Genomic DNA, 13930 nt, shown 5'->3' on the forward strand with positions numbered 1-13930 from the left:
GCGCAAACTAATCAACGTACGCTAATTTTGGGTTTTTTTGTACCACAAATTTGTAAAAGAATACATATTGGCCTAAACTGATGAAGAAATTCATTTTTTTTATACATTTTTGGGATATTTATTATAGCAAAAAGTTAAAAATATATATTTTTTTAAATTGTCGTTTTTTTGTTGTTTATAAAGTCCAAATCTACAGGTGGCACAGGGGCACAGCAGCACACATTATTATTTTTTTTACTTACCCTCCATGCTGCTTTCTAGTATCTAGCTTCCTGCTGCACCTGCTAGGGCTGGGTCAATGTTCAACGTCGATAAACTGACCACCCCCCCGCCCGGGTCCCGGCCAATCACATTGCAAGGCAACCTAGCAGCAGGGAACCAAGAGGAGCGAGGGGGATACTCTGGCTTGTTTAATGACACTCTAATGAGTGTCATTGAGCAGGGCCGACTTTAATATTAACTGGACCCTGGGCAAACATTTTCTTGGGCCCCCTTCATGCAATTCCGCTCTCCACCCCCACATCATAAAAAACAAACCCCTTTTGGCCTGTGATAAAGATCACCCCGGTGTTCTGAGACATACAATAGATAGCAGCTAGACTTAAAATCAGTTTACTGCAGCAAATCAGGCAGCTACCATAATTGGTTGCCAAAGGTTACCACTCACTGACTGGTTGCTAGAGGTTACAGCACACAATGTGGCTGCCTGATTCATTGCTAGAGGCTATGCTATGTGTGCCATGGTGAAAAGTGGTCATGGTTAAAGTGGTAGTGGTAAATACAGTGTACAATACAATTTGAGATGACTTACATTTTGTAGACATCATGAGATTTGATGTTATGCCGCTTCTAATTCGATTTGAAATTTGAAAAGAGCGAGAGGGGAAAAAGAATGGGGGGGGGGGCAAGAAAGAGAGAGAAAATGAGGTATGAGAGAAAAGCGCAGAGAGATAGACTGTGTGTGTGTGGGGGGGGGGGGGTAAGAAGGGGAGAGAGGGAGGGAGAAGTGGGGGCAGAGCAAGTGATGGTGGGGGCAAAAGGATTGTTCACCATTTATTGCCTCCCCCATTTAGACTGCATCCCCTTGGGTGGCTTTCATTGAACACTGCGGGCAATGCAGGGAGTAGGAGTGGGAGGGGTTAGGCGGATCCAAATGGCAGCGCAGTGTGGGATTAGACAGGCGGACACAGTGAAGTGAGGAAGGGGTTGGGGAAAGGTAGTGACAGGACAGGATAGGCAGCGCTTACATCCTAACTCCCAAGCAACCGTTCTTAACTCGCAGGCAGCACGGAGCACAGTGTTCTGGCAGGCAGCGCGGGCTCAGGATAGATCCTTGCATGCATCTCCTTCCAGCCAGCGGGGGTGGGGCGGGGGGGGGGGGGTAGGGGGTATTCGGGGCGGCGGGTGCTTGTGAAACGTTTTCCTCTCCTCCTCTATAGCGCCCGGGTGCCGCGCACGGCAGGCTGTCAGCGGCGCAAGTACCCCCCTGATTAGCGGCCCTGACAACACCTGTTGTCCTCACTCGCTGACCGCTGCCTGTGAGGAGCGGAGGGGAGCAGAGTGGGATGGCTGGCTGGCGGACGTCAGAATGCCGCTCCCCTGAAAGTGCCACCTGGTACCCATGGTACCACCCGGTCCCATCATAGGGCCGGCCCTGGACACACCTATTTCTACACCTTCGGTGCAGGCTTCAGAGAAGACTGGGGGTCTAGTGGGGTTGGAGGTCACAGAAGGGCAAGGGGAGGTCCGCTTCGGTCTTTGGTGTGGGTCTTTCTGGTATGCTTGCCAACGAGCTGCATGGCAGCTCGACATATGTCTGGACAAACATGTGGTGCCCAAGCGGGTGATGTTTTGGCCACGCGAGATACGCTTCAGACATATGTTGCAAACAGCAAAGGTACGATCTGATGGACATGTTTCAAAAAAGGCCCACACCAAAGAACTTTTGCTGTACCGTTGAGACACAGCAGTGCCACGTAATGCAGTTGGTGTGCTGCCCTTAAGCTGACCCCTGGAGGGCATCCTGCCTCTTTGGAGATGTGCCTGTGCCTCGTCCTCCTCCTCCTCTTCCTCCTCCTCCTCTCTCCTATCAGGCACCCAGGTAGAGTCAATGACCTCATCATCCCCTCCATCCTCATCATCACTGTCGAAAACCTGGCAGTATGCTCCAGCTGGGGGAACATCACTCCCAGATTGTTGTCCCTCTCGGCCACCCCCTCTCCCTGGGCTCACATCAATGCCTTCCTCTATCTGTGTTCTGTCATCGGAGTCTTCAAAATGCGCATCTTCATGTAGCATGTACCCAACACTGTGTTGAAACAGTTCGGGGGACTCCACAGGAGGACACGGTGGGACTAGGGAAGGATTGTGTGATGCCATTGTGCAGAGGGTAGAGGACACCTTGGCAGCTGCTTTGCCAGACGAACTATGATCAGTCTGTGTGAGAGAGGATGAGGAGGATGAGGACAGCTTGGTCATCCACTCAACTAATTTCTCTGCATGTTGAGGCTCAACACGGCCAGCTCCCGAAAAGAAGGACGAGCGGCCACGGCCACGTGCTGAAGAGGATGCACCACATCCACCACCAGTGTTACCTCTAGATGCAGAGCCTGCTTGCCCTCGTGACTCTCTGCCTCTCTTTGTCCTTCCAGCCATATTTATGCGTTCAGGTGCTATGTAACAAAACAGACGCAGTCACACCAACTGCGTTCAGGTGGTATTAAACAGCACCCGCACAGTAAGAGCGACTGCGCTCAAGTGCTATGTAACAGCACACACGCAGTGACACCAACTGCGTTTAGGTGGTATTAAACAGCACCCGCACAGTAAGAGCGACTGCGTTCAAGTGCTATGTAACAGCGCACACGCAGTGACACCAACTGCGTTTAGGTGGTATTAAACAGCACCCGCACAGTAAGAGCGACTGCGTTCAAGTGCTATGTAACAGCGCACACGCAGTGACACCAACTGCGTTTAGGTGGTATTAGGTGGTATTAAACAGCACCTGCGCAGTAAGAGCGACTGCGTTCAGGTCCTATGTAACAAAATAGTCACAGTCACAACAAATGCGTTCAGGTGGTATTAAACAACACCCGCACAGTAAGAGCGACTGCGCTCAAGTGCTATGTAACAGCACACACGCAGTGACACCAACTGCGTTTAGGTGGTATTAAACAGCACCCGCACAGTAAGAGCGACTGCGTTCAGGTCCTATGTAACAAAATAGCCGCAGTCACAACAAATGCGTTCAGGTGGTATTAAACAACACCCGCACAGTAAGAGCGACTGCGTTCAGGTCCTATGTAACAAAATAGTCGCAGTCACAACAAATGCGTTCAGGTGGTATTAAACAACACCCGCACAGTAAGAGCGACTGCGTTCAGGTCCTATGTAACAAAATAGTCGCAGTCACAACAAATGCGTTCAGGTGGTATTAAACAACACCCGCACAGTAAGAGCGACTGCGTTCAGGTCCTATGTAACAAAATAGTCGCAGTCACAACAAATTGCGTTCAGGTGGTATTAAACAACACCCGCACAGTAAGAGCGACTGTGTTCAGGTCCTATGTAACAAAATAGTCGCAGTCACAACAAATGCGTTCAGGTGGTATTAAATAACACCCACACAGTAAGAGCGACTGCGTTCAGGTACTATGTAACAAAATAGTCGCAGTCACAACAAATGCGTTCAGGTGGTATTAAACAACACCCGCACAGTAAGAGCGACTGCGTTCAGGTCCTATGTAACAAAATAGTCGCAGTCACAACAAATGCGTTCAGGTGGTATTAAACAACACCCGCACAGTAAGAGCGACTGCGTTCAGGTCCTATGTAACAAAATAGTCGCAGTCACAACAAATGCGTTCAGGTGGTATTAAACAACACCCGCACAGTAAGAGCGACTGCGTTCAGGTCCTATGTAACAAAATAGTTGCAGTCACAACAAATGCGTTCAGGTGGTATTAAACAACACCCGCACAGTAAGAGCGACTGCGTTCAGGTCCTATGTAACAAAATAGTCGCAGTCACAACAAATGCGTTCAGGTGGTATTAAACAACACCCGCACAGTAAGAGCGACTGCGTTCAGGTCCTATGTAACAAAATAGTCGCAGTCACAACAAATGCGTTCAGGTGGTATTAAACAACACCCGCACAGTATTAATCTGTAATCCTTGCAAGCCTCACTGCTCAGTTTGCCCGCCAGGCCCGGACTGGTACAAAAAAAAGACTGAGCAGCCCATGATAGCGGTCCCTTCCCCGCTCCCCAGTCTGAGAGACCCCCACAGATGCCAGAGGGAAAAGAGGGGGGAACCTAGAAAAGCTGCCCGGGGGTGAGGGGGACAGAAAATAGAACAGGGGTGGCGGAGAGCATGGGAGTGAGGCTGAGAGCAGCAGAGGGGGTGGCCAAGAGTGGGAAGGCAAGAGCACAGGGGGAGTGGAGAGCAGGGGGGCAGAGAGCACTGGGGGAGCTGAAGAGCACTAGGGGGGTGCACTGACGGGAGTGGAGAGCCTGTCAGGGGCAGAAAGCACGGGGGTCATGGAGAGCATAGGGGCCAGAGAGTACTGGGGAAGGAGCAGAAAAGCATAGGGAGGGTGGGGTTGGAGAACACCAGGGAAACTGGATAGCACAGTGTGGTGGAGAGCATAGGGGGAGCCAGGGAGCACAGGTGGGTTGGGGGGAGTTGGAAAGCACTGGGGGGGGGGTGCTGGATAGCATAGTGGGTTGGAGAGCATGGGGGGAGCCAGGGAGAAAAGTGGGTGCTGGAAAGCACAAGTGGGGAGCTGGAGAGCACTGTGGGAGCTGGAGAGCACTGTGGGGGGAGCTAAAGAGCATGGGGAAGTTAAAAGCACTGGGGGAGGGAGGGAGCACAGGGGGCAGAGAGCACTGGGGGTAACTGGACAACACGGGGGGCAGGGAGCACTGGGGGTGCAGGTAGATCTGGGAGGGGTTAGGGAGCATGGGGGGAGCGGAGAGCTCTGGGGGGCTGAAGAGCACTGTTGGGGGGAGCCAGGAAGCACAGATGTTGGAGAGCACTGGGGGGAGGGGGAGTATGGGGGGAAACAGGGAGGACAAGAGAGCACTGTGGGGGGAATATCAGTGTGGGGGAAGCCAGGGAGCACAGAGCACTCCGGATGACGGACCCCGTTTTTCACTGTCTGTTGGCTTTGCTGTCCCCTTATATCACGAAGCAGGACACCTGCATGCGGCAAGCAATCACTGCCGAGCAAAGGCTAGTCGCCACATTGCGCTACTTGGCGACTGGGAGAAGTCTGCAGGACCTCAAGTTCATGACAGTCATCTCCCCCCAGGCTCTGGGGATCATTATCCCAGAGACCTGTTCTGCCATCACCCAAGTCCTGCAGAAGGACTATATTAAGGTAAGTTATCTCCTTTAACATCACATTCTATGTATTTAATGTATGCTAATGTCTTGTATTTCTTTCTTCATTCCCTAAGGCCCCTTTCAGGTCCGCCTGTCAGTTTTGACGGCGGACCTGAATGACCGCTCCATACAGTCCTATGGAGCATCGGATGTCAGAGGAGACATGTCCGCTGACATCCGACCCGATCCAATCCGCCAAAATCAGACGAATGGCAATATGTCCCCATCCGTCCATGGCGGATTGGATCGGGGAAAATCTGATGAAAACGGACATGCTGTCCGTTTTCATCAAATCGCTCCATAGAAGACAGCGGCGCTGCACAAGCCCCTCCCCGCTCAGTGAGCAGAGAGGGGCTCGTCATCCACCAGCTCAGCGGAGATCAGCGGACAGATCTCCCGCTGAGCTGACGTACTCCATAGTGACGGAGTCCGCCTGTGTGAAAGGAGCCTAATTACCATGATTGTAACATGCTGTGAATGTCCCCTTTGTCCTCATGCATGTTGTAAGCTTGTAATGCTCCTTTTTTGGCCTCCATGCATATTTCCCTTCACTAACCTCTCTAGCATGCTATCCTTGGCCCATATACACCTAGCCTAGTCACTTAATGATATATTTTGTCAGTTCCATTGTAGTGCTTTACCCTCCCCCCTAAAATGTGTATATATGTTTTTGTTCTCATTAAATTCAGGCAGAGTGGCAAAGGCTTTTTTTTGAGGGCCCAAACTCATTTAGAACCCCCCCTCCCCAAATGTGTACAATGGGCCATCAGAGGGGATGAGAAATCTGATAAGTGGGCCTTATATTTTTGTCTTTAAATACTCCTTAAAATAAATGTTATACTGATGTTGGCCAAGAACGTTTTTGTATAATCTGCTTGCAATGTTATGTGCAAAAGTACTAATATTATTTTTTCTGGTTTGACTCCACAGTTTCCTTCACTGCCACAGGAATGGCAGACTGTGGCATCCCATTTTGCAGAGCGGTGGGACTTTCCTAACAGCGGAGGTACAATAGATGGGAAGCACACACAGTGCCACCACCCCACATCGTGCCACCACCCCATACTATACTATTACAACTATAAGGGGTTTAATAGTATAGTGTTGATGGCGGTGGTGTCTGCACAATATGAGGTTCTCTATGTGGACGTGGAGAGGAATGGCCGGATGTCCGATGGTGGAGTCTTCTCCCAGATGGAGTTTTCCCGACTTCTCCAGAGGGGTGGCCTGGCATTGCCACCTGATGAAGACAGCGTGGAAGGACTCCCATTTGTGTTTGTCGCAGATGAAGCATTCGGTCTGGGAGAACATCTGATGAGGCCATTCCCTCAGAGGAGGGTTTTTAACTACCGGCTGGCCAGAACCAGACGAGTCATTGAGAATGATTTTGGGATAATGGCCAGCCGGTTCCGCCTATTTCTGACAGCAATACACATGGCATACTACAAACTGAACCACATAGTTTTATCGTGCTGCATACTGCACAACTTTTTAAGGCAAAATGCACCAAATTATCTTGCCTCAGTTGGGCCTGAGGCTGGACTTTCTGGGAATCCCCTGACGGGCCTGGATTCTGGCCGTCTTGGCTTGCCCCCCCAAAGTGCCCGTAAAGTTTGCCAAAAATATGTAGAATATTTTACAGGTGGGGGGCCATTACTACCCTGTTTCCCCAAAAATAAGACCTACCCTGAAAATAAGACCTAGCGTTATTTTCCAGGAGGGCTGCAATATAAGACCTACCCACGAAAATAAGCCCTAGTTAAAAATGCTTGTAAAATCCTATAATCCGCTCTATTACAGTAGTATATAATGTACAATGTGTGTGTTTCTGTAATATAATTATGGGGAAGAGAGCTCCAGCGGGTCACAGAAGCGCAGAATGGCGCTATAACGAAGGTATTTGGCACAATTATATTACAGGAACATGCACATTGTACATTATATAATACTGTAATAGAGTGGATTGTAGGATTTTACAAGCATTTTAACTCAGTTCACACTGGGGATTCCTGACAGGCAGGGAGGGAGAGGGGGAGAAAAGACAGCACATTGCATGGTAAGACCTACCCCGAAAATAAGCCCTAATGTGTCTTTTGTTGGCATAATTAATATAAGACCCAGGCTTATTTTCGGGGAAACACGGTATGCCAGACAATGTATGAATGTTCTTTAAATTAATACAAAAAATGTATCTGATAAAATCTTGAATTTGATTTATTGCTTGTGTTTCTTTAGCTGTCTAATAGGTTCTCCTATTGCACTTGTAGTGCCAAGTGGTTTTCCCTTTAGTAAATAACCCCCATTGTCACTGTAAACACCAACTTAATACAAAAACTGGTATTGAGCATTGAAAGAAGAAGCCACACATTGTTGAGTTGAATTTTTTTTAAACTGTGCACATTCACATCAAGTGCGTTATAAAGTTTTGGGGGTAAATTAAAACATCTTTTTTTTCTCAAATTTTACAATTGAATTCCTTTTTTTTCATTAACAGGCATGTTTCAAAACAAAACATACACAACTCTGGAACTTACAAGGTTCAACGTAGAAAAACTGAAGGCAATATCAGACATTATAGTGTGTCAAAAATGTGTTGATCTTGTCTTCATCAGATGGGGTGATGTCACCCCTGAAAAAGCCAAATTTTGAAGATGCACTAAAATTGGGAATCAAAATGGGGATTTCTTTCCTGATCCCATGCCTAATGTCAACATGTGCTATCTCCCATCATGGGGGATCAATGGACGTGTTTTAGGGGTGCAACTCCTTCCTCTCACCTACTTGAGTTGCGAGGAAGGGGTTGAACCCACAAAACACGTACATTGATATCCCGTGATGGGAGATAGCACATGTTGACACACTGTGTGCATTTCCAAAAAACGGCTTTTAAAATGTCCTAAAAATTTTTAACATTTATTTAAAAAAAAAATGGTGGCATTTTGATGATATTTAGATTCTCCTCAACACATCAATCATGTTCTTCATTTTTTGTTCAAGAACATTGAGTTTATTCATTATGATGTATATTTCCCTATTCTACACCATGATGTCCTGGATTAGGATTTGTGCACTAGCACTTGTGAAATGAGGAGATTGTTCTTCCACAACATCCACATCACCTAAAAAAATATTACAAAGCATGTATTATTAATATGCAGGCATACATCTATTACCTGAAGCTGTGGTGGCAGACACTGACCTGTTGTGGTGACAATTTCAACCACTTCCTCCACCTCTCCTTCCTCCACATCTTCAGGTTCTGGTGTCCTCTGTTCCCCTTCTTCATGAGGTGTGGGGTTCCTGGTGTCCTCATATTTCCTGAGTCTTTTCTCCCCTATGAGAATAAAACAAAAAGATATACTTGGCACACAAATATTCAAGGCCAGAAATAGAAATATGAAACATTGTTTGGAAGTGTGGTACAATTGTCTGAAGACATGATTTTTTTTCTTACCAAAGCTGGAATACTTATCTTTTTTGGACAAGTTTCACACATGGAGACACCCTAAGTATCAACTGGAGCACCTGTGTGGGACACCCTAAAAAGGTTGTTCTGGTGTCCCACACTAGTGCTCCTGAGTCCAGATGTGTAAACAGCTGCTGAGTGTCCTCTCCTTTACACTGAATCAAGTTTGCATTTCATTCTAGTTACAAACACATCTAGACAACAATGTAATAAACGTATTTTTATACAAATAGGCATGACCAAATGTAGTTATCTGCCAAAAACATCATGTTTACTTGGCAAATGAACAATGTTTAATGCAAGCGAATACTGTACCCACAAAACTGAAAAGCACATGGAGCAACATGCAAGTAATAATAATAATAGCAACACAGGACAACAACTTACTTTTTTAAAGCATTTTCTTGATCCTTCTTGATCCTGTCATTAATGACAGGTATGGTACCACTGGATTGGCGCAGGGCCAGTGTAGTGCCCATATTTAAAAAGGGAACAAAGTAACTATAGACCTGTTAGTTTAACTTCTATAGCTGGGAAGTTACTGGAGAGATTAATAAAGGACCACATAGACGAGTTCTTGCTGGAAAAAAAACTATTTAAGCAGCAGACAACATGGATTCATGAAAGACAGAAGTTGTAAGACAAACCTGATTTCTTTTTATGAAGAGGTAAGTAAAACCTTGGACAGAGGCGTGGCAGTGGACATGGTATACTCGGATTTTGCAAAAGCGTTCGATACAGTTCCGCACACACGGCTCATGTGTAAGGTAAGGTCTACAAGATTGGAAATATCAGTTTGTAAATGGATAGAAAATTGGCTAAAAGACAGAATTCAGAGAGTCGTGGTTAATGATTCTTACTCTGAATGGTCCATGGTTATCAGTGGTGTACCCCAAGGTTCAGTGCTGGGAACCTTACTTTTTAATATCTTTATAAATGATATTGGGTCTGAGATCAAAAGTAACATTTCTGTCTTCTGCAGATGACACCAAGCTATGCAGTGGAATAACGTCTTTACAGGATGTCGCCAATTTACAAGCCGACCTCAATGCTCTGTCTAATTGGGCGACTAAGTGGCAGATGAGGTTTAATGTTGATAAATTAAAAGTTATGCACTTGGGGGATAAGATAATGCATGCATCATACATACTAGGAGGTGTACAACTGGGGGGATCCGTAGTGGAGAAGGATCTGGGGGTTTTGGTAGATCATAAGCTCAATAATGGCATGCAATGCCAAGCTGCGGTTTCCAAAGCGAGCAAAGTCCTTTCTTGCATTAAGAGAGTTATGGACTCCAGAGAGAAATATATAATTTTTCCCCTGTACAAATCATTAGTTAGGCCCCATACACACGAGAGGATTTATCCGCAGATACGGTCCAGCGGACCGTATCCGCGGATAAATCCTCTCGAGGATTTCAGAGGATTTCTATGCGATGGCGTGTACACACCATCGCATTGAAATCCGCGCTGAAATCCTCTGCCGATGACGTGTCGCGCCGTCGCCGCTATTATGACGCGGCGACGGGCGCGACGCTGTCATATAAGGAATTCCACGCATGCGTCAAATCATTACGACGCGTGCGGGGAATCCCTTTAGACGGATGGATCCGGTAAGTCTGTACAGACGAGCGGATCCATCCGTTGGAATGGATTCCAGCAGATGGATTTGTTGTGCATGTCAGCAAATATCCATCTGCTGGAAATCCATCCCAGGGGAGATTTCTCTGCGGATAAATATCCGTTGGCGTGTACACACCATAGGATCTATCCGCAGAAACCCATTTGATGGGATTTATCTGCGGATAGATTCTATGGTGTGTATGGGGCCTAAGACCTCATCTGGAATAGTTCAGCTCCAGTTCTCAAGAAGGATATTGGGGAACTGGAGAAAGTGCAGAGAAGAGCAACCAAACTGATAAGAGGCATGGAGGAGCTCAGCTATGAACTATGTAACTATGTAACTTCTGTACTGATCATGCTCCCTCAATTTCAGGTCTGACCAGCATTTCCTCAATTTTTCCTTGGATCGTCGTACCCCAAAATTCCTGTGCAGTCTTCTCACAACTTTAGACATGATCTTGGCCTTTCTCACATTTGGGTTGGTGTACGGTCTATGCGTCCTCCTCAAGATGTCCACCATCTTTGCCATCTCTACAAAGGACATATTTGAGGCCTTATATCTCCTCCTGGATCGGGACGTTTCTGGCTCCGGGCTTTCCTCGTTGTTACTGGAATTACGCACCTACTGTGTCTCGGTCATGTCTCTCCCACTGTGCGCCGAAAGAAAAGGGGCGGGGAATATACTAGAAAGAACATCAGGGGCCGGCAACGTATGCGGAGTTTCACACATGCACAGTGTAATACAAAGCTAACACGCATGTGTCGTACCTACGTTCTGTGTGCGGAGGAAGGAGGAATGGAAGTGCCGATCGTCGAGAGTAACATTTAAACTGCATCAGTGGCCAATACTGCTTCTAGATTGAGGCCTATATTGGGATAAGATTAGGAGAGTTTAGCCTGACATTAGTGTTTTTTTCTTGTGTTTTGTCTTGCAACAAATATGAATCCCTTTAAGGAGCCAGAATTCATGGCCAGGTTCATAGACCGGTACAGGGAGCTTAACAATTTATGGGAGGTAAAAAATCCTTATATTATAGTAGACCAGCAAGGAAGTCAATGCTGGAGAAACTGCTGGAATTTGTTAAGATGCGGGTCCCCAACGCAGACATCGCTTTTCTGGAATAGAAAATTGGTACCTTGAGGAGCATGTAAAAGAATGAGCATAATAAGATCCAGGATTCCCTCAGATCAGGAGCAGCAGCAGAAGATGTGTATTTTCCCAGTCTGTGGTACTACCACAGACTGCGGTTTCTGGATGACCAGCTTGAAGCCAGGGAATCACTTTCTACACTTCCCTGCAGCCTTCCCTCCACCCTTCCCTCCACCCCAGCTGAGGCTTCCGAGGACCAACCTTGGCCTTCTATCCTGGAAGAAGTGGATGAGCCCAGCTTGAGCCAGGTATAGTATTTTTTACCATATTTATTATTGATAACAAATTAATGATTTAAGAAAAAGTGTCTGACAAATCAATAGACAGTAGTAGCCAAAAATGATTTGGACTGCTGGGGTCAGAACAGGGGCGGACTGACAACTCATGGGGCCCCCGGGCAATAGAAGATTATGGGGCCCCTGGGATTACAGGTGGCCACCACGCCAGGAGGCAGAGCAGAGGTGGGGAAGCTAAAATCTCAGGATTTTCACATCAAAAGCATGTCAGTTTCGGACATATCAGGGACAGATGTAAAAAAACACAGATTTTTACATATTGTCCCTGTTTTTACCTGAGCCTGGCAAATCTGATGGGTCCCCCTAGTGGCATGGGGCCCTCAATGGTCAGTCCGCCCCTGGGTCAGAATGATATTTTTATTTATTTATTAACATTCAATTTGCAACAGTCATTAGCTGAAAATTGTGTGTGATTGATGAGCCAAAAACTAAAACTATGTCCCTTTTTTATACACAGGAAGACCTCGGCCAGGACGAGGGTCTGGAAAGTGGCAGGCAGAAGGAGGCAGGGGTCAGTGTTAGCCAGGAGGTGGCCAGGCCCAGTGGCTTCACCCAATCCCAGGTGCCTCCACTGGGCCTCATTAAGGAGGCTAGTGAGGCCCTCAAAACCCCCCCCCCCCCCGACGCTGAAGAGGCATTGCAGAAATTGGAGGAGGCCCAACGCCTCCTCTGTGAGGGAATTTTTGGTTAGGCCCTTCAGAAGGGGTTGAGGGGCCAGCTGACTTAGAACAGCCACGTATGTGAGCTCGCCCATACTCCTCCTCCTCCTGCCACAAGTCCACCTCCAGAGCCACAGCTCCAGGGAAGCGTGCAGTGAAGGCTGCAGGGAAGACAATAAAGTGATGACCTGGCTTCAGTCTGGTCTGACAGAAGACGCAGGCTGTTGTAGTACCACAGACTGGGGACATATTTGTCATCTGCTTCTGTTCCTGATCTCTGGGAGTCCTGGACCCGATTGTGCTCCCTATTATATGGACTTCTCAGGCTACCAATTTTCTTTTCCACAGAGTTGATGTCTGCCCTGGGGTCCAAAAGCTTCGCAAATTCCAGCAGTTTCTCCAGTGTTGCCCTCTTCTCTATTTTGTTATGAGCCAGAATAAATGGATATTTTTATTTCTGAAAATACTTGCCTATGTGTTTTTCTTAAAAAAGAACAGTTTTTTTGTGAGTAGGCAGGTACATTTCAAAAATACAATGTCAAATTAACAAGGGACACCAACCAACATCATTGAGGTTAAAAAATACACGATAATGTTGTTGTGGTAACTTGAAAAAAAAAAAAAAAAACAACAACAAAATAGATTACTATAAAAAATAATTCTAAACATTATTATGGAGATCAGGCTTTAAATATAAAAAGATTATTCATGAGATCACCAGAATAAATAAATAAATAAATTTGTCTGAACTCTGTGTGAACTCTGTGTGAATATCAGCAGCAAAAAAAAAACTTCATTATTCTAGCATTATAAAGAACAAAAGAATGCGCTGCATTAAAAGATCCCAGAATTTGCAGCGTGACAAATGTGCTATCTCTATTACGAGTGCTAGTTTTACCAGACCGAGCGCTTCCGTCTCATACTTGATTCTGAGCTTGCATGGTTTTTAGTGCGTTGGAATTGCATACAGACGATCAGATTTTTCAATAGGAAAAAGTCAGATGGAGGATTTAAATGGTCGGAATATCAGATGAAAAGCTCCCATCTGACTTTTTCCATCGGAAATTCCGACCGTGTGTACGCGGCATTCGTCTGGATTTGCATGGTTTTGTTCTGATCTCAGTTGGGAAGTATTGTTGATTTATTTGTATTCAAATCTGTGTTTGGGGGGGAAGGGGGGATTTTACTGGGAAGGGTTATTTGGGTGGGAGGATTTATGATAGAACTGGGCAGCAGACTTGTGCTGGTGTGGGAGATTTAGGAGGATTTGTGCTGGAAAGGTATTTGAGGGTGCTGTATTTGTGCTGGGATGAGGATTTATGTTGGCTGGGGCATTTGGGGGAGAAAATTTG

The sequence above is a fragment of the Rana temporaria genome, chromosome 3 (genome assembly GCF_905171775.1).
Source record: "Rana temporaria chromosome 3, aRanTem1.1, whole genome shotgun sequence".
NCBI classification, from domain to species: Eukaryota; Metazoa; Chordata; class Amphibia; order Anura; family Ranidae; genus Rana; species Rana temporaria.